This window comes from Balaenoptera musculus, chromosome 9 (genome assembly GCF_009873245.2).
Source record: "Balaenoptera musculus isolate JJ_BM4_2016_0621 chromosome 9, mBalMus1.pri.v3, whole genome shotgun sequence".
Classification (NCBI taxonomy): Eukaryota; Metazoa; Chordata; class Mammalia; order Artiodactyla; family Balaenopteridae; genus Balaenoptera; species Balaenoptera musculus.
Window position 1 is genome coordinate 7,214,713 of NC_045793.1, and position 24,986 is coordinate 7,239,698.

Consider the following 24,986-nt stretch of genomic DNA (forward strand, 5'->3'; position numbering starts at 1 on the left):
ATCAGAAATGCATGGTACAAGACAACATATAGACTGGGAGAAAATATTTGCAAGTGATGCAACCAACAAGGGCTTAATTCCCAAAATATACAAACAGCTCATACAATTCAATTTAAAAAAAACAACAGGGCTTCCCTGGTGGCGCAGTGGTTGAGAATCTGCCTGCCAATGCAGGGGACACGGGTTCGAGCCCTGGTCTGGGAAGATCCCACATGCCGCGGAGCAACTAGGCCCGTGAGCCCCAACTACTGAGCCTGCGCGTCTGGAGCCTGTGCTCCGCAACAAGAGAGGCCGCGACAGTGAGAGGCCCGCGCACCGCGATGAAGAGTGGCCCCCGCTCACCGCAACTAGAGAAAGCCCTCGCACAGAAACGAAGACCCAACACACCCAAAAATAAATAAATAAATAAATAAATAAAAAAACTATATAAAGCAAAAAAGTTATTTCTAGAAACATGATTTGTAAAGATTTAAAAAAAAAAAAAAAAAAAAAAAACAACAGTCCAATCAAAAAATGAGAAGACCTAAATAGACATTTCTCCAAAGAAAATATACAGATGGCCAATAGGCACACGGAAAGATGCTCATCCTTGCCAATTATTAGAGAAATGCAAATCAACACTGCAATGAGGTACCACCTCACACCGTCATTAAAAAGTCTACAAATAATGAATGCTGAGAGGGTGTGGGGAAAAGGGAACCCTCTACACTGTTGGTGGGAATGTAAATTGGTGCAGCCACTATGGAAAACAGTATGGCCCTTTCTCAAAAAACTAAAAATAAAGTTGCCATTTGATCCAGCAATCCCACTCCTGGGCAAAACTATAACCCAGACAAAACTATAATTCGAAAAGATACATGCACCCCTATGTTCATAGCAGCACTGTTCACAATAGCCAAGACATGGAAACAACTTAAATGTCCATCGACAGGTGAATGGATAAAGAAGATGTGGTGTATATATATATATAATGGAATATTACTCAGCCATTAAAAAGAATGAAATAATGCCATTTGAAGCAACATGGATGGACCTAGAGATTATCATACTAAGCAAAGTAAGTCAGAAAGAGAAAGACAAATACCATATGATATCATTTATAAGTGGAATCTAAAATATGACACAAATGAACATATCTATGAAACAGGACAGGCTCACAGACATAGAGAACAGACTTGTGGTTGCCTGGGGGTGGGGGGAGGGAGGTAGGGAATGATTGAGAGTTTGGGATTAGCAGATGCAAACTATTACATACAGGATGGATAAACAATGAGATCTTACTGTATAGCACAGGGAACTATATTCAGTATCCTCTGATAAACCATAATGGAAAAGAATATATATATGTATAACTGAGTCACTTTTCTGTACAGCAGAATTTTTTTTTTTTTTTTTTTTTTTGTCTATACAACTTTTTAATTTGGAGTGTACTTTACATACAATAAATACACAGATTTTAAGTGTGTTGTTTGAGTTTTAATAAGTGTATACAACTGTGTAACCATCCCCTCTTTGGGCCCCTTTCTAATCTCTTCACTCGCCATTTCCTTTCCACTGTTCTGATCTCTATCACCGTAATTTGCATTTGCCTGCCTTAGAACTTGACATAAATGTTATTCCACAGGATGTGCTCATTTGCTTCTGGCTTTTTTCACTCAGCCGGCTGCTCTGAAATTCATCTATATTAATTCAAGCTTCAGTAGTTCATTCCCTCTTTTCTAGCTGACTAGTCTTTTGTGTGTATTATAATTTGTTTATCCATTCATCCTGTTGATGGACTTTTGAGTTGTTTCCAGTTTAAGGTTATATGAATAAAGCTGTTGTGAATATTTTTTTTTTTTTTTTTTTTTAGTTGTTTTGTTTGTTTTTTTATACTGCAGGTTCTTATTAGGCATCAGTTTCATACACATCAGTGTATACATGTCAATCCCAATTGCCCAATCCAGCACACCACCATCCCCACCTCACCGCAGTTTTCCCCCCTTGGTGTCCATATGACCATTCTCTACATTTGTGTCTCAACTTCTGCCCTGCAAACTGGCTCATCTGTACCATTTTTCTAGGTTCCGCATACATGCATTAATATACGATATTTGTTTTTCTCTTTCTGACTTACTTCACTCTGTATGACAGTCTCTAGATCCATCCATGTCTCAACAAATGACTCAATTTCGTTCCTTTTTATGGCTGAGTAATATTCCATTGTATATATGTACCACATCTTCTTTATCCATTCGTCTGTTGATGGGCATTTAGGTTGCTTCCATGACCTGGCTATTGTAAATAGTGCTGCAATGAACATTCGGGTGCATGTGTCTTTTTGAATTACGGTTTTCTCTGGGTATATGCCCAGTAGTGGGATTGCTGGGTCATATGGTAATTCTATTTTTAGTTTTTTAAGGAACCTCCATACTGCTCTCCATAGTGGCTGTATCAATTTACATTCCCACCAACAGTGCAAGAGGGTTCCCTTTTCTCCACACCCTCTCCAGCATTTGTTGTTTGTAGATTTTCTGATGATGCCCATTCTAACAGGAGTGAGGTGATACCTCATTGTAGTTTTGATTTGCATTTCTCTAATAATTAGTGATGTTGAGCATCTTTTCATGTGCTTCGTGGCCATCTGTATGTCTTCTTTGGAGAAATGTCTATTTAGGTCTTCTGCCCATTTTTGGATTGGGGTGTTTGTTTCTTTGATATTGAGCTGAATGAGCTGTTTATATATTTTGGAGATTAATCCTTTGTCCGTTGATTCATTTGCAAATATTTTCTCCCATTCTGAGGGTTGTCTTTTCGTCTTGTTTATGGTTTCCTTTGCTGTGCAAAAGCTTTGAAGTTTCATTAGGTCCCATTTGTTTATTTTTGTTTTTATTTCCATTACTCTAGGAGGTGGATCAAAAAAGATCTTGCTTGTACAGCAGAATTTAACACAACATTGCAAATCAACTATACTTCAATAAAATTTAAAAATAAATTAAAAAAAAGAAATGCATGGTACTATGGTGAATGAGTCTGTACCGAGGAGCACAATAGCCACTCTCATTCCTAATTGGTTACCAGCAGCCGAATGCAGTTCCTAACTGGTGGAGTATGATTCTTCTAGCAGCTGGAAAAGGCAGTTCTACAGAGGTCTTGCATAACTAACTTGGCAGAGTGATAAAGTCATCCCTAGATTCCAGAGGAATTCGTGGTCATCACGACCCTTAGACTGGTGCTGCTCAAAGTGTGGTCCAGGAACCAGCCCAAGACCTCTTTGTCAATGCTTAGAAATTCTACAGTCTGACCCTGGCCAGCTCTGGTTGTGGTGGGTCTCAAAGTCCGCAAGTCTGATGTACTAGTATTGAGCTGTGACAGCTTTTTAAGAAACTAAAAATAAAGCTAGTCTTTGACCAAAGATAGTTGGAAACTCACTGCTTGAATTCATGCCCTTGCAGGTATGTTTCTCAGCATCCTTGGGCTGGAGCAGTAAAGCACTTTAGGCTTTAGTCTGCTGTGGCCATCAGGGCCCTTGGGTGCCTGCCACAGAAGGTAGACTAAGCTGTAAACATTTATTAAAAATATATATCTCAAAAATATATATATATATATATATATATATATATATATATATATATATCACTAGGTAGGAGTGGTGGAAAAAGAGTCTGCAGACTAGCCTTCCAGGAACAATGCCCCAAGCTAAGCTGCAGAACTGGCCCGACGAAGAACCACCACCACTGCACTGGTGCCGCCCAGCTGGAGGTGCCAGTTTCCTTCCCAGAAACCAGCACGTGCACTACATCTGTACCAAACACTCAAGCCCTGAACACTGGACAATGACACCATCCTTGCGAGCAAAACAGACTCTACACCTCCCTCTTCTCTCTTCAAACCTTACACGAGTACCTCTCATTATTGGAGCCTGGACCTATTCCAGAAACTCAAAGGAGCCTGGAGAACAGAGTTTTCTAGCTTCTCTTTTGATGGTCTTGCAAGGAAAGAAATTCCCCATACACAACAAGGGCATTTGAAATGTTCTGCACAGTCAGAAAACATGAAAGCATCCTTTGCAATCACAGCAGATTTTTGAATACTTAGTACCAAAAATAAGAATGCAAATAATTTCATTATTAATTTTGTGTGTTAATTACATGTTGCAGTGATAATATTTTAGATATTTTGGGTTAAATAAATAGATCTTTAAAATTAACTTTAATAATTATTTTTGCTTTTTAATGTGGCTACTAGAAAATATATAATTACATTTGGGGCTTGCATTATATTTATATTGGAGAGTGTTGCTCTGGATGAAGCATGACCTCAGAATATAAGACCTAGACAATGTTACCAATGTGGAAAGGGTGGACTATATAATAAATGGTGCTGGGATAATTGACTCCTAAAAAAAATCACATAAGATCCCTACTTCACTCCATTACAAACAAATTCCAGATGGATTAAAGACCTAAATATAAACTCAAACTTTTAGAAGAATATACAAAATAAAATTGTCTTAGTCCATTGGGGTGCTATAACCAAATACCATAGACCCAGTGGCTTATAAACAATAGAAATTTATTTCTCACAGTTCTGGAGGCTGGGAAATCCAAGATCAAGGTGCTGGTGCATTTGTGTTCTGTTTCATAGATGGCTGTCTTCTTGCTGTGCCCTCATGTGACAGAAGGGACAAGAGAGCTCTCTTGGATCTCTTTCATAAGGGCAAAATCCCATTCATGAGGGCTCCACCCTCATGACCTGATCACCCCCCAAAGGCCCCACCTCCAAATATCATGACATTAGGGATTAGGTTTCAATGTATGAATTTGGGTGGGGACACAAACATTGTTTATAAAATATGTATAACTCAGGGAAGGCTTTCTTAAACACAACTCCAAAATCACAAACTATAAAAGATAAATTTGATTATATCAAAATTTAAAGTTTTATATGACAAAAATTCCTTAGCAAGAGACCCTGAATTTTGCAACACATATGGTGGAGAATAGATTTGCACCAGAATATAAGCAAGATGAAAAGTTTCTGCAGATTTGCTGCAAAACATCATGAATATACTTAACACTATTGAACTTTCCACTTAAAAATGGCTAAGATGGTAAATTTTATGTGCTTTTTACCACAATTAAAATTTTTAATTATTTAAAAATATAAGGGGACTTCCCTGGTGGCACAGTGGTTAAGAATCTGCCTGCCAATGCAGGGGACACAGGTTCGAGCCCTGGTCTGGGAAGATCCCACATGCCGCGGAGCAACTAAGCCCGTGTGCCACAACTACTGAGCCTGCGCTCTAGAGTCCGCGAGCCACAACTACTGAAGCCCGCGCGCCTAGAGCCGGTGCTCCGCAACAAGAGAAGCCACCACAATGAGAAGCCCACGCGCCGCAACGAAGGCCACAACTAGAGAAAGCCCGTGCGCGGCAACGAAGACCCAATGCAGCCAAAAATAAATAAATAATTTTTTAAAATAAAAAAAATTAAAATATAAGAATTCCTATAGAGCAATCAGAAAAAAAAAAAGTTAACCCAACAGAAAAAATGGACAAAGACAGAATAAGCAATTTACAGAAGAGGTTCTTTTTATGACAATAAACATATGAAAAGATGCTCAGTTTTGCTAGAAATCAAATAAATGAAAATTAATTAAAACAATAAAGAGGCACTATTTTCACCCCCCTGTCAAAAGTTAAGTTGAGGGCTTCCCTGGTGGCGCAGTGGTTCAGAGTCTGCCTGCCAATGCAGGGGACGCGGGTTCGAGCCCTGGTCTGGGAGGATCCCACATGCCGCGGAGCAACTGGGCCCGTGAGCCACAATTACTGAGCCTGCGCGTCTGGAGCTTGTGCTCCGCAACGGGAGAGGCCGCGATAGTGAGAGGCCCGCGCACCGCGATGAAGAGTGGCCCCCGCTTGCCGCAACTGGAGAAAGCCCTTGCACAGAGACGAAGACCCAACACAGCCATAAATAAATAAATAAATAAAAATTTAAAAAAAAAAAAAAAAAAAGTTAAGTTGACATTTAACTAGAAAGTCGGTGAGGGAGAAAATAGTATTTTCATTTGCTAACAATGAGAGTATAATTGGTACACTCACTGTGGAGAAAATCTTGGCAATCAAAATAGTAAAATAAATATTAAAATTATTTAAAACTGTAATTTTAAAATTAAAAGTGCGCATACAATCCAGATATTTCATTTCTGGGTATATTCCCTTGAGAAATCCTAGCATAAATGCATCAGGAGATGTTCGTCACAGCACTACTGTTAATTTGCAAAAAACAGGAAACATTTTTAGTATGTCCATTAATAGTGGAATAGATAAATAAAACTTCCTGGAGTCTTATAATGTATAAAATAAAGCAATTAAAAGGAAGTTTTAACTGAGTGTCCAAGATAAAATAGGTATCAGGTACCAAAGGCAGGAGTGACATTTGAAAGTCAGGTCTGATAACCAGATGAGTCACCCACCTCGAGGGTATAAGAGCGTCAGGTTGTTGGAGATCAGAGTATGGGTGAGGAATACTTTTCTGGAGAGATGTGTTGTGAGTATCACCCTTAAGTCTAGCAAAGGGGTTTCACGGAGTCCACCGAAGGCCTTGGTCCATGTGCCCTGGAGTTGGGGTTTGCAGTGAGGTGTGTCCAGCACAAAACTCTGCAGGTGGAGAGGAGCCGGCCGCTCTTTGGAACTGGCCTGTGCTACCAGAGTGGGTGGGAATAAAGGGCACATGAGTATTTCCCGCGGGCCACACAGCCATTTTGGAGCAAATCAAACTCTGCGCAAGAGGATGGGTCGTGAACCCCAACAGAGAGAGTTTGTGTGACACAGATCCCGGAAAGCCAGGAGAAAAATGCTTTGCCAAGTCATGGGAGCAGTCGAATGTTCCCGATGGAGACGTCGGAGGAAACCCGAGGAAATGCCTGAGGAGTAATTTCCAACACTTGCCAGGCCCAGGGAAAGCAAACCTACCTTACGACAGTACTGATCAAGGAGGAGCTTTCTTATTCTCCTCATCCTCTCCTCCCTCCCTTCCTCCTCCCCACCCTAAGTGCTGGGAATGAGTGCCCGTGGAGGAGAGAAAGGAAGGACCATGTCCCAACTCTCCAACTTCTAGGGGTGGAGAGAAGTTGAAATCGATTTCACAGGACTTCCCTGGTGGTCCAGTGGTTAGGGCTCTGCTCTTTCACTGCTGAAGGCCTAGGTCCGATCCCTGGTCGGGGAACTAAGGTCCAGTGCGGTGTGGCCCCCCCCCCAAAAAAAAGTGAAGTCAATTTCAGAGTATTGATTATTACATGAGACTGGACATTTTAATTACGAATTCAGACTGTTACCTAAGTGTTATTATTAAAGTCACTTGGGCAAGAGAAATATCTCACTGAGAAAATTTAAAGGGACAGTGAAAGGCAAAAATGAAGTTGCTTTTATTATTATCTCTTGGGTCCCACAAGTTCAATGTACCAGATACAAGAACAACATAGATAACTCTCAAAAATATGATGTCATGTGCAAAAGAATTTAAGATGCAAAACTATACATTTGCATTATGCCGTTTGGGTTTTTAAAAGATACACAGAACAATACTAAATACTGTTACTGAATGCGAAAGTATTAAAAATGGGACTTGTATCTAAAATACATAAAGTTGCCAAAATTCAACCAAAAAAACCAATTAGAAAATGGGCACAAAATATGAACAGACATCTCACAGAAAAGGATATACAGATGGTAAATAAGCACTTGAAAAGATGTCAAAATCATTAACCATTAGGGAAATGCACATTAAAACCACAATGGAATGTCACCACACACCTATCAGCACGACTGAAATGAAAAAGGTGATAACACCAGATGCTGGTGAGGATACAGGAAAAATGGATCACTTGTATATTGCAGCTAGGAATGTAAAATGGTACAACCACTCTGCAAAACAGTTTGGTAAGATCTTACAAAACTAATTATACGCTTATATATGTGGTGGTTAATTTTGTGTGTCAACTCGACTGGGCCATGGGGTGCCCAGATACTCGGTCAAACAATACTCTGGGTGGGCCTGTGAGGGTGTTTTGGGATGAGATTGACACTGGGGGAAGCCAGTTGCCATGTCATGAGGATACGTCAAGCAGGGGATAGAGGCCTCTTGCCAACATCTGTGTGAGTGAGCCAGCTTGGAGTGGCTCCTCCCGCCCCAGTGGAACCTTCAGATGATGCAGCCCCCGCTGACATCTTATCCACAACCTCATGAGAGATCCTGAACCAGAGCCACCCAGCTAAGCCACCCCCAGATTCCAGAATCTCTGGAACTGCACGATATGATAAAGACTTACTGTTCTAAGCTGCTGAGTTTGGGGGTATGTTGTTATGCACCAACATCTAACTAATGCCGAGTCCTTCTGCCATCAACCTGACACCTGCCCTAGAATCAACCAAGCCTCTGGACCACTTTGGGGAATGACACAAAAGACAGTGATTGGGCGATGAGAGAGAAATCCAAAGAAACAAAAAATTTAGAAAATCGATGTCGTCGTGGATGGCAGGGGATGGCCAAAGGAAAGACAGGAAGAAGTGAGCAGTGTGGGGAAGGATACACGTGAGGCAGAAGGCTAAAGTAACAATGTGAAAGTTCAAGTGCCTTAAACAGATGGGGAATTTGGAGGTGAGCTGGGAGAGATGCTTATCTCTTTATAGGTTATTTGAAAGTGGTCTCAACTGAAAAGCTGCCGATGAGTCTCTGAGCTTCATCTTCTGCCTGTATATCAAGCCAGGTACAGACTTTGTTGTCCCAAACAGAACCTTCAGTGACCTTCCAAGCTGGTGCCAAGAAATGATGGTGTTTTTTGGAAAAGGAGGATAGTTGTGGCATAAAGGGGTACAGGTACAATTGAGTGGGACTAACAGCTCTCTGCTGAGTCAGAATGGGCAGGCTGTGTGTGAGTGGAAGTGTAAAGAAGTTTGTTAATTACAGACTTCCATTGCTAGCTGGGGGTATAGCTCAGTGGTAGAGCATTTGACTGCAGCTCAAGAGGTCCTGGGTTTAAGCCCAGGTGCCCCCTTTGAAAGTTCCCTTTTTCCTCCTTGGGCTGAATTGACAATATTGTGTCTTATAGAGACCACCCTCCAAAGGAGAGCCTGGCTGGAGCTTACAGCACGTTAGATGGCCACCCCTTATGATTCAGGGTCCTGTCAGACACTCGGCCCTGCCTTGAAGATGAAGAACAAGACCAAATGCATCCCCAGTACCCTCTTTGAGGGTCTGTTTCCTGGGATCCCAATGGTACCAATTTCTGTATTTTTCAGGGTCCAGTCCAGAGACAAAAATTGCACTGGTCATTTTAACAGAAAGCACTTAATATAAATAATTGTTAATCTGTGTGTCAGTTTCTTAGGGCTGCTGTGATAAAGTGCCACAGAATAGATGGCTTAAAGCAACAGACGTTTATTGTCTCACAGTTCTGGAGGCTAGAAGTCTGAAATCCGGGTATGGGCAGGGCCAGGCGCCCTCTGAAGGCCCTTGGGGAGGGTCCTTCCTGGCCTCTCCCCAGCTTCTGGCGGCTGCTGGCAATCCTCAGCATCCCTTGGCTTGTAGATGCATCACTCCAATCTCTGCCTCCAAGTTCACAGGGCTGCATTCTCCCTGTGTGTCTCCTCTTCTTATAAGGACTCCATCATATTGGATTAAGGGTCCACCTGACTCCATTGTGATCTCATCTTAACTAATTACATCTTTGATGTCCCTCTCCAAGTAAGGTCACATTCCGAGGCACTGGGGGCCAGGATTCAACACATCTTTTTTGGGGGGTGGGGACACAATTTAACCCACAACAATTGAAAATCACAGGACTGAAAGGGTGAAAGGGAAGATTAAGTATCATGGAGGGAGTACCTGCAAGAAACCGCTCTGACTCCCGGGCTGTGGACACAACTGGAGGAGGATGAACTTATTCAATCTTACAAACCTGGGGAGGGTCTCTGTGGATCCAGGACCCCAACCCCTAAGGAGGTGCTAGTGTCCCTGAGGTGACATGACAAAGCTGGCCCTATGAGCACCAAACTGCAGGTGGCAATCCCCTGGGATGGACTGTCACGGCCAGGTGACACAGCCAGGAACCCAGTAGGCAGGAAGGACAGTGCTTCTTCCTGCTCCTGCCCAACAGTGTCCCCCCCAGAGCCCTGCTGGCAGGACCAACCAGGAAGCCACCTGGCAAAGGACAAGAGAGGTTTACAGAGTCCCAGACCCAGCAGCACAGGGCAGAGCACAGAAAGGCAAACTGGGGGCTTAGAGACAATCATTTCTTCAGACAGTTCATCTCACCTAACAGTGAAAGGGTTGACTATATGGAGACTTGGGGCAACGGGAGAGAGGCCAGCCTGCATCCTAGGGTGTGGCATTGTATGCTCTGACCCATATCCGGTCCATGTGTGTCCTATCTTCGAGGTGTCGCATGCTTGGCCAGGCCAGTGGGGACTTTGAGTCTCAGGTGCTCAGCACAAAAACCACAATGGAGATGTCACTATAGACCCTTCCGGCTTTCGGGGAATGCTCCCCAGGTTATACCTCCTCCAGCACTGACAGTAGAGAGGCTGTGAGCTGTGGGAGAAAACAGCCCGTTGCTTCTACTAAGGCAGGGAGATGAGTTAGCAGTAAAGCAGGTCTGGCAACTCAGCCAACCCATTCTGAAGGGGCAACTGGGGCAGCACATGGAATGGTGTTAATTGGACCTTACTGACGTGGCAGGGGGTATAGCTCAGGGGTAGAGCATTTGACTGCAGATCAAGTGGTCCCCAATTCAAATCTGGGTGCCCCCTACCCTTTTAGTCACTAAACGTGGTAAGGGAGTTCCAATTTCCTCTCCTCTTGCTGAATCTGGCTCCTGCAGCAGGTAAAGAGTCAGAGAAGACCCTTCGGACCCAAGCAAGGCAGTTCTGCTCAGATGATGTGTTTGTCCCACTCCTCTGATCTTCCCACTCTCCCCTCCCCTGGTCTACCACGCAATCCAGCGTGTACGTTGATCTCCCGGTTGGGGATGAGGACTTTGTCCTTAGAAGGTAGCCAGAGAGAAATCTGAGATCACCTACAGAGGAAGAATAGTTGAACTGCTGGCTGACTTCTCAACAGTTGCAAAGGAAGCCAGAAGCTAGTGCAGTAACACAAGCAATATGTTGAGAGGAGATATCAGCCAACTTAGAATTCTACTCCCAGCCAAACCATTCTTCGAGAACAGACACAAGCTGTCGGAGCGTTTATGGCCAACAGATGCTCACTAAAGAAAATTCTAAAATATATACTTTAGAGAAAAGTAAAATGATTCCATATAGGAGGTCTGAGATGCAAGAAGGAATGTTGAACAAAGAAGTTGGTAGATACGCAAGTAGATCTAAAAGTCGTTGTCCATATAACTCAGTGCTAATGTCTAATTTATAAGGTTTTTTTTTTTTAAAAAAAGATAGAACTGGGCTTCCCTGGTGGCGCAGTGGTTGAGAATCTGCCTGCCAGTGCAGGGGACATGGGTTCGAGCCCTGGTCTGGGAAGATACCACATGCCACGGAGCAACTGGGCCCGTGAGCCACAACTACTGAGCCTGAGCGTCTGGAGCCTGTGCTCTGCAACAAGAGAGGCCGCAATAGTGAGAGGTCCGCACACCGCAATGAAGAGTGGCCCCCGCTCGCCGCAACTAGAGAAAGCCCTCGCACAGAAACAAAGACCCAACACAGCCATAAATAAATTAATTAAAAAAAAAAAAGAACTAAAATACTAGCTAACAATAATATTTTAGGAAAGGGCTCATAAGAATTAAAATGTCTTTATGTAGTTGGGAAAGAAGATGAAGATATTGATTAACTTTAGAGTTTTAAAATTTGCATGCAGAAATTTCTAGTGTATCATTTTAAGAGTTGTAGTTTTGCCGAGAAAAAGGAGGTACAGGAATGGAGGGTATATGCTGATAGTCTTGCTAAACACTCATTAATTCTGATAATTTATTTGTTGATTCTTTTAGATTTCCTACATAGATGACCATGTCATCTAAGAAATTTGAAATTTTTATTTCTTCTTTCCAATCCTTATTTTATCTCTTTTTCTTACCTTATCGTAATGGCTAGAACCACCATGATCATGTTGAAAAAAGGTGTTGATGGTAGATATCTTGTTTTATTGTGATTTCAAATGAAAAGCTTTCAACATTTCGCCATTAAGAACATGCTGTGTGGACTTCCCTGGTGGCGCAGTGGTTAAGAATCCGCCTGCCAAAGCAGGGGACACGGGTTCAAGCCCTGGCCCAGGAAGATCCCACATGCTGCAGAAACTAAGCCTGTGCACAACTGAGCCTGTGCTCCAGAGCTCGTGAGCCACAATTACTGATCCCGCGTGCTATAACTACAGAAGCGCACGTGCCTAGAGCCTGTGCTCCGCAACAAGAGAAGCCACCGCAATGAGAAGCCCATGCACTGCAATGAAGAGTAGCCCCCGCTGGCTGCAACTAGAGAAAGCCCGCACACAGCAAGGAAGACCCAATGCAGCCAAAAATAAATAAATAAAATTAATTTATTAAAAAAAAAAACATGTTGTGGGTTACACTTTTTGTAAATGGTCTTTATCAAATTAAGGAATTTTCCTTCTATTTCTAGTTTGCAAAAAAATTTTTTTTATCATGGATCAACGTAGAATGTTCTCAAAACCACCCCTTTCTTGCATCTATTGAGATAGTAATATAATTTTTCTCCTTTAGTCTATTAACATGGTGAATTACACTTAATTGCTTTTTGTAAAATTAAACACACTCTGCATTCCAGATATAAAACTAGCTTGGTCATGAAGCACTATCATTTTCATATATTTGTGGATTCAGTTATATAATAATTTATTTAATTTTTTGTACCTTTATTTATGAGTGAGATTGGCCTATACATTTTTTTATACTATCCTTGTTCGGTTTTGGTATCAAGGTTGTGCTAGCTTCACAAATGAAGTTGTACAATGTATACATCTTTTCTATTCTTAGAAAGGTTTTTATGCAAAAATAGTTATTTTGCATTAAGTATGTGATAAAACTCACCAGTGAAACCACCTTATCTGAATTTTGGGGGGAAACTTTCAAATAACTGTTTTAATAAAATTACTGTCTAAAACTAGAGGACTATTCATCTTTTCTGTTTCTTCTTGTGTCAGCTTTGGTAAGTTGTAGTGTTTTTAAAGTTCTTGCTAAGGGCTTCCCTGGTGGTGCAGTGGTTGAGAATCTGCCTGCCAATGCAGGGGACATGGGTTCGAGCCCTGGTCTGGGGAGATCCCACATGCCGCGGAGCAACTAGGCCCGTGAGCCACAACTACTGAGCCTGCGTGTCTGGAGCCTGTTTGCAACAACAGAGGCCGCGATAGTGAGAGGCCCGCGCACCGTGATGAAGAGTGGCCCCTGCTCGCTGCAACTAGAGAAAGCTCTCGCACAGAAACGAAGACCCAACACAGCATAAATAAATAAATAAATAAATTTATTAAAAAAAAAAGTGTTTGCTAAATTTCCACATAACATAGTCATAAAGTCCTTGGACTCTTAAAACATGATGCATGGATTCAGATTCTAGATCGTAACTGAGTGACCTTGGCAAAGTTGCTTAACTCTCTCAGCCTTAGTTTTGCCATATATAAAATGGGCATGATAATAGAAATGAGCGAAATAATAGTACCTAGTTTGTGGAGTTGTTGTGAGGATAAATAAATTAGTATTTTAAAAGTATATAGAATAGTGCCTGCCACACGGTAAGTTCTTTGTACAGGTTTGTTAAATAGATTTAAATTTTTGTACATTATTTTTCATAATGTTCTATGATTATTATTTTAAAGCCTAAAGACTGAAGCTTTTTTTTTTTTTAAAGGAAGAGATGATGGAATCTTTTTTTATTATTTATTTATTTATTTATTTATTTATTTATTTTTGGCTGAGTTGGGTCTTTGTTGCTGGGTGCGGGCTTTCTCTAGTTGCGGTGAGCAGGGTCTACTCTTCGTTGCGGTGTGTGGGCTTCTCATTGCCGCGGCTTCTCTTGTTGCGGAGCACGGGCTCTAGGCGTGCGGGCTTCAGTCGTTGTGGCTCGCGGGCTTAGTTGCTCCGTGGCATGTAGGATCCTCCCGGACCAGAGCTCGAACCCGTGTCCCCTGCATTGGCAGGCGGACTCCCAACCACTGCGCCACCAGGGAAGCCCTGAAGCTTTTCTTTTTCTTTTAATTTTTTAATTTAAAAAAAAAGTTTTCCGGCCATGCCACGCAGCATGTGGGACCTTAGCTCCCCGACCAGGGATTGAACCCGCACCCTTTGCATTGGAAACATGGAATCTTAACCACTGGACCACCAGGAAAGTCCCAATGCAGCTTTATTTTTTGAATTTTTGAATTTTATTTTATTTTTTATACAGCAGATTTTTATACAGCAGGTTCTTATTAGTTATCTATTTTATACATATTAGTGTATATATGTCAATCCCAATCTCCCAAGCAGCTTTTCTTTTTAATTCATGCTTTTGATTATTTTTGTCTGCTTTCTTATTTTTCTTATTATTTTCACCAAAAGTTAATCAAACTTATTTTGATTTTCAAAGGCCAACTTTTGGCTTTGTTAGTCATCTCTGTTGTGTGTTTGTTTTCCATTTCATTGATTTCTGCTCTTCCTTGTATTTCCTTTGTTTCTCGTAGTGTTCTTTTTTTTTTAAATAAATTTGTTTATTTATTTATTTTTGGCTGCACTGGGTCTTTGATGCTGCACATGGGCTTTCTCTAGTTGCAGTGAGTGGGGGCTACTCTTCGTTGCGGTGTGAGGGCTTCTCCTTGCGGTGGCTTCTCTTGTTCCGGAGCATGGGCTCTAGGCACGCAGGCTTCAGTAGTTGTGGCTCACGGGCTCTAGAGCGCAGGCTCAGTAGTTGTGGAGCCCGGGCTTAGTTGCTCTGCGGCATGTGGGATCTTCCTGGACCAGGGCTCACACCCATGGCCCCTGAACTGGGGCAGGCAGATTCTTAACCACTGCACCACCAGGGAAGCCCTCGTAGTGTTCTTTTATCCAGTTTTTCTTCCCTAACTTTTGAGATGGATCCTTCATTTATTTATATTTATTCTTCTTTTCTAGTATATTGCTCAAAGCTATAAGTATTCCTTTAAATGCTGATTTAGTATCTGTCAATGGATGAGTGGATAAAGAAAATGTGGTATATATATATATATATATATAAAATGGAATACTATTCAGCCATTAGAAAGAAGAAAATCCTGCCATCTGTGACAACATGGATGGAACTGGAAAAAAAAAAAAGTCAAACTCATAGACACAGAGAGAGTAGATTGGTGGTTGCCAGGGGCTGGGGGGAGGGGGAAACGGGGAGATGTTGGTCAAAGGATACAAACTTTCAGTTATAATGAAGAAGTTCTGAGAATCTGCTGTACAGCATGCTGACTACAGTTAATAATATTGTATTGTATACTTGAAAGTTGCTATGACAGTATATCTTAAGCACTCTCACCCGTCCCCGAAAAGAAAAGGTAACTATGTGAGGTGATTGTTGTGTTAATTAACTTGATCGCAGTAATCATTTCACAGTGTATTTATATCATATCATCACATTGTACACTTCAAATACATTACAGTTTTATTTGTCAATTATACTTCAATAAAGCTGAAGGGAAAAAGAAACTAAACAAAAAATTCTAAATTATTCATGATGCTTTTGTCTGATTCTATTAGTTAGTGAGAAAAGTATGTAAAAATTTCCCACTCTAATTCTAGATTTGTTTTCTTTGTTATCCTGTCAAGTTTTTGCCTGACATAGTTTGAAGCTATATTATTAGAAACATAAAAATTAGGAATTCTTATATCTACCTGGTAAATTCAGCCTTTTATCATAAATTCGTGATCTTCTTATCTCTAATAATATCTCAGGTCTTCAAGTCTCTTTGTCTGATAATAATATACACCCACTCTCTTTTTGTTAATGTTCTACAAGTCATATATTTTTTCACTTTTACTTTCAATCTTTCTGTATGCCTAAGTTTTAGATGTGTCTTTTGTAAATAAAACATAGTTGGTTGTTTTAACTCAATATGATAATCATTGTCTTTTAATCTGGGGCATTTAATTTCTTTAATTTTAATGTAATTGCTGATGTTTTTGTATTCAAATCTACCACCTTATTTTGTGCTGCAATATGTATCACTTATTTATGTTTTTCTCTCCTTCTTCCTTTTTTTGTTTGATTGATTGAGATTTTTGTAATACCATTATTTCCCCGTTAGTTTGAAAAATATAAATGTTATTTGTTCTATTTTAGTGATTATGCTAGAAACTCAATATGCATAGTTATTTTTCAAAGTCTGTGGTTAACTAATAGCATACCCTCCTCTTAGGTAATACAAACATCTTAGAACACTTTAACTCCACTTACTTTCCTCCCATCTTACCTTATTCCATATGTTGTTTTAACCTCATTATTGTTACTGTTTTATACAATGTTCGCTTAGATTTATTCATATACTTACTATTTCTTTGCCTCTTTCTTCCTTCCTACATCTCTATCCTTCCATCCAGATCAGTTCCGAGCTGCTTAGAATATCCCCTTATGAATTTCCTTTAGTGCATGCCTGTTGTTGATGAATTCTTTCAGTTTTGGTTTGTCTGAAATTGTCTTTATTTTACCTTCACTCATGAAGGATATTTTGCCTGAGTACAGAATTTTATGTTAACAGTTACAGTATTTTCAGTACAGTCCCTCAGTATCCACAGGGGACTGGTTCCAGGATCTCCCACCCCAGATACTAAAATCCATGGATGTTCAAGTCCCTTATATAAAATGGCATAGTATTTGCATGTAACAGATGCACATCCTCCCATATACTTTAAATCATGTCTAGATCACTTATAACACCTAATATAATATAAATGCTATATAAATAGTTGTCAGTGTGAGGCAAATTCAAGTTTTGCTGTGTGGAACTATTTGGAATTTTTTTCCAGATATTTTAATTCTGCACTTGGTTAAATCTGTAGATGCAGAACCCATGGATACTGAGGGCCAACTGTATACACAATTCCACTGCCTTCTGGCTCTCATTGTTGCTCTTGAGAACTCAGTTGTTAATTTAATTGGCACTCCACTGAAAGTAATATGTCTTCTTTATTATTATATTTTTAAGAGTATCTTGTTATCTCTGATTTTCTGCAATTTTACTACAGTAACTCTAGGTATGGATTTCATCTTGTTTATTATGTTTGAGATTCATTAGGGTTCTTGAATGTAAGAACTGATGTCTTTCATTAGTTGTGAAATAATCTCAATGGCTGTCTCCTCAAATATTGCATCCACTTCATTCTCACTCATTTCTTCCAGGACTCCATTTAAATGGACATTAGACCATCTCATTGTAGCCTCTGTATTTACTACTCTCTATTCTGTGTTTGTCATACTTTTGTCTCTCTATGCTTTATTATGGATATTTTTTTCTTCCCAATGTTCCAATTCATTGATTTTCTCTTTAGCTGAATCTATTCACTGGGTAGAACATAGACATATTCACTGAGTGTTTAATTTTAGTTATTGATTTTTAGATATAAAATTTCTAAAAACTCAAAAAAATTTTTCTAGGTTGTTCTCTTTTCAAATCTTCTTAGCCACTTTTTATGCTTTCCAGTTTCCTACTGAAATATTCAAGCTTGGCTTTTCTCTCCTTGAACACAGCAAGCACTGTCATTTTACAGTGTGTTTCTCACAGTTCTAATAAAAAAGTCCCCGTGTTTAGTTATGTGATCTGTTGTTTCTATTGATTTTCACTGATGGCATTTTGCTTTCCTGTGCACATAGTTATCCTTGACTGTGTGTTGAGCATTGTATTCAAAATTTTATTTGTAGAACTAACTCGAGGCTGGGGATAATAATATCTTCCTTCATTTGCTTTTTCCAGGGACCTGAGCAGCTCTAGCAGTCAAGGGACCTCAACATAACGTCAAGGCTTGAGTTTTCTGGGCCTTTCGGATGTCACAAAGACCAGTCACAAATTCTTGCAGTGGCTGTTTTCTTTCAGTTCACCCTTACTCCTCAGGATTCAAGACCAAAGCCAGAGACAGTTTTACCAGTGTCCCTATTCAGGTGGGCCCAGAATTCTGACTTTTATCCCCCTAGTCCTGAGAGGCTTCCAAAAGTTCCACTTAGCCTCTCAGCTGCCTCTTTTGGACTGAAAAACACACTCAGGGCCAAAACAGCCTGTAGTATGGAGCTTTAACTTTCTGTTTCCCATCCTTTTCAAATCTCCACCTAGTATTTTCTGTCTAAAGTTAGTTCTTTGATTCTTTTAATGAGATGTTTTTAATTCCAGCTTTTTAATTTGTCTTCACAGGAAAGAGTGTTTCAAATCACCGTGTCCACTAAGGAATGTGGAGATTCTTTTGCAGGTTTCTTTTTACCATTTATATCTCTTAACTATTTTATCTGGATTTTTAGATATTATTATATAAAGTAGGGTCTACTTTTAGGCATTCTAACTAAGGAAATACCAACTGAGGTTCAAAAAAGAAAAAGTGGTAGGAGAGAAAGGAGGGAGAAGGGAGAATCAAGTGGTCTGAATCTGTAGTAGAGGCAACACCCTGAGAAATTCCCAGGGGGAGCAAAGAGGTTTTACTTTTGACGTGGTTTTCAAATCTTTACAGTCACTTCTGGAAATTAGGAAGGAAGATGTATATACACCCTCCATACTTCTCAAGTGGTAGCAGCAAGAGCAAAGAGATAGCCTTCTTTCTGGAGATTACTGTAAGGTTGAGGAAATGAGAAACTTAAGTCTCCACACCAGCCATGAAGGATGAGTCCCCAGGGGGAGGGGGGGGGTGGGCTGGGTTAACTTCATCAGCCTCTTCAGAGAAATGTGACCTCAGTACCTCTTGTCTGGGTGACAGTCAAGGGAGGATACTTGGAGCTGGTCCTAGTCTGGACCCTAAATTTTTATAACAAGACATAGCACATTAATTTAAATTTCAAATGTGGAAGGAAGGGCCTGAAATTACAGCCCCTGCTTCAGTAATTGAAAATGTGAGCAAAGCAGGAGGCATGTGGATTTGAACGAGGGACCTCTTGATGTGCAGTCAAATGCTCTACCCCTAAGCCATACCCCACCCCCCCTTATACTGAGCTTTTCATTAGCACCTTTTCACCCATGGTGCTGCTTTCTCCCTGCCTATTCTTCCTTGCTCTTTCCACATGTCCCAGGAGGTGGCAGGTCTTCTCCACTGTAGTCTGCTCTCCCGTCTTCCCCTCTCCAGCCCGCCTCTTCCTCAGGTCGTGGTAATGGCACCTCCCTTTACACCTGGTCATTTGAGTCTATACTACTGCTTCTACTTCAGCCGGCACATAGTTATCAGGACAAGAGCCGTTGGTTCCGGGTCTTTAGTGAACCTCAGACTCAGCGCAGGGAGAGCCTCCTCCACACTCCGAGGCCTCAAGGAGGGTGCTCACTGTTTCACTCATTCATTCATTCACTCAACAAACACTCATGGAACATGTTCGGTGCCAGGCCCTATCATGCATGTTGAGGACACAGAGACAAACAAAACATTGTCCCTGTTCTTCAGAGTCTTAGTCCAAATAGGAGACGAACCCATGAACTAAAGGACTTCCAAGGGGTGGCAGAAGCCCAAGCAGAGAGTTCTGGGAGCAGGGAGTCGGAGCTACCCCGCCTGGGAAGTCAGGAGGGGCTTCTGGAGGTGATGGGCAAGGAGTTTGCTGGAAGAAGCAGATGGAGAGGTTTTCCAGCCAAGGCAGGAATAAAATCACAGATAAATAAGTGGGTCAGGTGTGTCTGGAACGCAGTGAGGCTTGAGACTGATGTCACACATAAAGTGTGCTCATCAACCCAGGAGACACTCTGGAAGTCTGGATTCCTGCTGATGAGTAGGACTCACCCACCACGACTGTCATTGGAGGAAGGCTTGTGACACACGGCACAACTAGCCATAACTTCAGTTAATTAAAACCCCAGCTGTCTAACTGTAGACATGAGGAGGTACACAGGTTTGCCCAGGTAACATCAAGAACACCGTGTGTACTAGAACATGGTAATGGAGTGCCCCAGGGCTGTGGGTGACAACTGCCTCCTTCTTATTTGATTTCTTATTTATTTATATTTACTTCTTATCCCAGTTAAAAGTGACCTTAGCAAGGGGACACCCAGATTTGAACCAGGGACCTCTTGATCTGCAGTCAAATGCTCTACCCCTGAGCTACACCCACAAGCCTGCCTCTTCTGTTAATTGCACCTCTTGCTCTGGGCACCTGACTGCCGTTTCTGGCCTCTTACAGCCCAGCCCTGGGCGCAGGCAGCCTGCCCCGCGACAGCCTGCTCTCACTACCATCACTCACTCACTCGCCCACCTCCGAACACCTACTGAGCAGTTTCTATGTGCCAGACACATCCTTCCCTCTCCTTCCATTTTCCCTGGCTCCGCCTACCTCTGCCACCCCAGTTCCGTCTGCCCTGCAATCGGCCATCATTGGCTTTCCCCACCCAACAGGACCGTGGTCCCCTCCTCCCCTCCTGCGCTAAGGCGCCGAGGAGCAGAGAGGGCCGTGCACAGGCTGGGGAGCGGGGACAAGAACCTGGCCAGGACACCACCCCCTGAGACACAGATGACCCCCCCCTCCCTTCCCCACGCGCTTCCTTCACTCAACCCCCTTCATCCACTCAACCTGCAAATATTGTGGAGAAGTAAGTTGAACCAGCTCCGAATTTCATCTCAAGGAGAAACCTGATTTGGGGAGGGGGTGGAACACCATGATGACTTGCTTGTGAGCCCCCGGGGAATGGAAGACGGCGGGCGGCAAGCTCCACAGCCGTAGCCGAGGGCGGGCAGCCCTGCTTGGGCAGCGGGAAGGGCGAGGCAGGCAGGCAGGAGGCTGTCCTCTCACGAGGAAGGCTGGGCGCTGGTGTGGAACGGAGCCGGAGCGCCCCCTCCCGGCCACTGCGGGAGACGCTAAAGCAGGCTTCGACTCCCCCATCACCCCTTCCTCTCCCCACGGAGGCGGTCTCCAGCACGTCTACGAGGCTCATGGGCTTTGGGGAAGTAGCTATCTCGTCCAGAAATACTGAGGGGAGACCTAGTCCCCATGGGCTGGTTGGTGGCCAGTTTTCCTGGCACCTGAAGGGACCGCACACTTACTGGGCCCTCCTCTTCTCTCGAGGCCGCTGTGACCTGCCTCCCTTCACTGACCCAAGGGGGTGACATTTTCAGTTTCAGCGACCACGGGGGAAGAGGGTGGCGACCAGCCCCCCGGCACAGCTGATGGAGCTGGAACTGGTCCCTGACCAGGTCGGTGTCCTGGGGCACAACACCTGCCTATATGGACCCTCTCCCTCACCAGGCGAGCCCAGGTCAGCCCAGCCTGGTGGGCACCTTCCCTGGCAGAGACCCGGCAGGATTCCACCGGCGGCTCCTGCTTCATGTCGGACCCCCGGCCCGCAGTCTCCACCCCATGACACCGGCTGCCACTCCAGGCCCCCCTGGGAAGAGGACTTGTTTGAGCAGCTGTGCTAGGAAACAGGCCCGAGGGGCTGAAGTAGCCAAGGGCGTGCGCTCCGGGCTCGCAGGGACAGGCCCTTGGGAGGTGGGGCGGAAAGGAAGACCCCGAGAGAAGACACACTGAGGACAGCCTGTGGGAGAGACCGACCCACGGAGACACTGGGGATGGGGAAGGCACAGCTCGTCCACGTTGTTTTAGTTAATTGTCGTTACCAAGAAAGAAGCCATAACTAAGCATAGTCAAATTTTTCAGTGACTCACGAAAGCAAGAAACTAGGGCTTTTCAGCCGGGCGAAGAGAGTTCTCCCTGGGCAGCAATCACAGGAACTGCTCCAGTGGTGGGAGAGGTAGGAGAGAGGACCAGCCGGAGGGCCCTCTACCCATTTGTTGCACAAAATTTTCAAAGGATGCTCTTAGTGCTGCTTTATGTTGAGGAAAAACTGGCAATTTTTACATTGTCACACCATGAAACAGAAATATTCTGACTTTTACATAGCAAATTTCATAAAATGTTTAATTGTTAGGTCATATTTTCAACAGTTAAAGAAAAGTGGTTTCTTTCTGAGATGGAGGGCTGGTGGTGTGGCTTTCAGTTAGGCAAGAATTTCTCAGATATGATGCTAAAAGCTCAACTGATAGATTGGATGTCATCAAAAGTAAGAACTTTCGCTCTTTGAAAGACACTGTTAAGAGAGTGAAAAGACAAGTCACGGTCTGGGAGAAAGTATTTGCAAAAGCCATAGCTGATACGGGCCTTGCACCATAATATATAAAGAATGCTCACAGCTCAATCATAAGAAAACAAACCACCCAGAAGATATATGATGGCAATAAGCACCTAAAAGTGCGCTCAGCGTCATTAGTAATTGGACAAATGCACGTTAAAACCACAATGAGATCCTACTATGTTACATTAGAACGCACATCAGAAAGACTGACTGTAACAAGTGCTGGTGAGGACGTGGGCAACTGGAACATTCATACATTGCCGTGCAAACGTAAAATGGTGCAGCCACTTTGGAAAACAGTTTGGCAGCTTCTTAAAATTGAAACACACTCCTAGCGTATGATCCAGCTGTGCCACTCCTAAGCATTTAGTGAAGAGAAATGGAAGCATCTACCCACACACTTGTGCACGAATGTCACAGTAACATTTTTGTTAAAGCCCAGAACTGAAACAACTCCAATGTTCATCAACAGGCAAGGGAATACACAAATTGTGGTGTATGCATAAAATGGAATACTTTTCATCAATAACAATGAATGAACTACCAATACAATAAGCATAGATCTCAAATAATTATCTTGAGTGAAAGAAACCAGACCAGAAAAGAGAAAGAAAACACACACACATACACAGAGTACGGATGGTTCGATTCCGTTTATATGAAATTCTAGAAAATCTGAAAAAAAATCAAACGAATCTGTGGAGAGATTGGTGGTTGCCTGGGGTGTTGGCAATAGTCTAAGGAACTAGTATTTTACCTGGAGAGAAAAAGCAGAGGGGTGGGAGGTTCTGGGCTCCACTTTGGACACACAGGCCAGTTCATCTCTCTCCCACTGCCCCCCCTTCCCCTAAGCTCTGCGGCCTCCCACTCCCTTGCCCTCCATTAGCGGCTGCCAGCACCAGGTAGAGCGTCTGCTTTCACACCTGGAAGGGGCATTGGCTGCTCCTGGTCAACTCATCTTATGAGGAAAACAAAAGAAAGCAGGAGGGATTCAGTCAAGCCCTTGGAGTCATTGGCGGTCTGGGACGCACAGACCCTGGCTCTGGGCATCCGGTGACTCACCCCTTCTCATCTCCCTGAGCCTCTCTGGGAGGCCGTCCCAGCTCCCCGAGGCCAGCTGAGCAGTGGACATCAGCCTCCCTCTCTTCTGACTGCCTGTCAAGCTATTTGCCAGTCTTCACTACCCCTCACTCCCAAGACATGGTCCCCACCCGCTCATTTCCTTCTGGCTGCCGCGCTGTCTTTCAAGAACTTCTTTTCGAAAGTTCACGCTTCCCACTGGCATGACCCACTTCCTAGCCTCATTGCTGTTGCTGTGAGACCCCCAGAGGCTCCCTCGCCAGCTTGGATGACGTGGGCCTCTGCTCCTCCATTCTCCTGCTCCAGGCCTGGGTTGTGCTGGGTGACCTCTGCCTCCGTGTTGATGAGCCTCCCCCATCCCTGGTTCCTCAGTGCCTTGACCTCAGCCCCTCACTGACCAGAGGACACAGCTAGGACTGGTCACTGCTAGAAACAGCCGCCCCTCCCAAACTGTGAGCTCTGATGGTCCCCACCTCACTACAGTCTCTGCCCCTCCCTCCACCCCCACCCCCTGCTCCTCCCTCTGACCTTGTCTTTCCCGCAGGTGCTCTGCTCTTCCTGGCTTCCTTTCAGATGCCAAGGTCGGTCACCCCCCTCCAGCCCCTGTGCAGTCGCTCAGTCTGGTCACCTGCTGATCATGACAGACACACCCAGGACTCCTGCCTTCCCTCAGCATTCTTGAACCTCCAAAATGGGCGCCCTGGGTGTAAAACAGAGCCCCCTCCTTACAGAGCCCAATACCTCCCTGGCGGGACCTCGGCCCACAAGTCATCAGGCTCCCTGCCTTCCTCCTAGGGGTGAGGCACCCCCAGGGCCAGTCACTGGTAACCCCTCTTCTGGGGCCCAGCTTCACGTGAGCCTGCTCTAGAACCAGAGACCTTGCCCTGCACTGAGGTCTGCACCCCAATGTCCAGATCTCATGGGGTGCCTTTGTCCTTGGGAGGCACCCCACAGGGACCTCACCCGCTGGCCAAAGCCTCTCACCAAACCTCCCTCTGCTGATCTTTGGTCGGGTCTCTGCCCTCTCAGCCCACCTCTGTTATCCTGTTTGGGGAAGGGCGCCCGGGGCAGTGGGGAGCAGGGTGGGAATGAAGCTGCTGTGACTTCTGCTCTCCGGGGGACCTGAGTTATCCTGTGAAAACAAAATGGACTCCTAGCAAGGGAACAAAGTGAGCGTGTTGTAATAGTAACAACATCAACAGCAGCCGCAGCAGTGCCTAGGGCCCTGGAGTCCGAGATAACTGGGGCTGACTCCACACATGAGTTTTAATCGTGGTTTTACCACTTACTAGCAGTGGGATCACATTTAAGTCATTTAACCTCTTTGAGCTTCTATTTCCATATCTTTGAAGTGGGGAAAACAGTAGTACCTGTTCCTGTGGTTGTGTGGATATTAAATGAAATAGGTCACTTAGAAGTACCTGGAACAAAGTACACATTCAATAAACATTAGCTCTCAGGACTATTAAAAAAATGTTACAAAATTAAAAAACAAACAGCATCAATAGCAAAGATTCTTTGACAAACTCCCTGTTCATCACAACGCTCCTTAAAATGTTAAAAATTGGAAACAACCTAAATATCCAAACTTAGGGGAACAGTGCAAGTCCAGGTATGTCAAAGCACAACAAAGCCCCTCTCTGTCTTCCTGGCCCACCTCCACGACCC

General features: G+C 43.5%; 3 non-coding genes across 3 annotated transcripts; 2 read left to right on the forward strand and 1 right to left on the reverse strand.

The window, feature by feature from the left end:
* The first annotated feature begins 8,964 nt into the window (after positions 1 to 8,964).
* TRNAC-GCA lies at positions 8,965 to 9,036 on the forward strand. Its single transcript has one exon. It is a non-coding gene; the product is annotated as a tRNA-Cys (tRNA).
* A 1,681-nt stretch (positions 9,037 to 10,717) lies between these two features.
* TRNAC-GCA lies at positions 10,718 to 10,789 on the forward strand. Its single transcript has one exon. It is a non-coding gene; the product is annotated as a tRNA-Cys (tRNA).
* Positions 10,790 to 20,152: 9,363 nt separating this feature from the next.
* Positions 20,153 to 20,224, reverse strand: TRNAC-GCA. Its single transcript has one exon. It is a non-coding gene; the product is annotated as a tRNA-Cys (tRNA).
* Between the last annotated feature and the right edge of the window lie 4,762 nt (positions 20,225 to 24,986).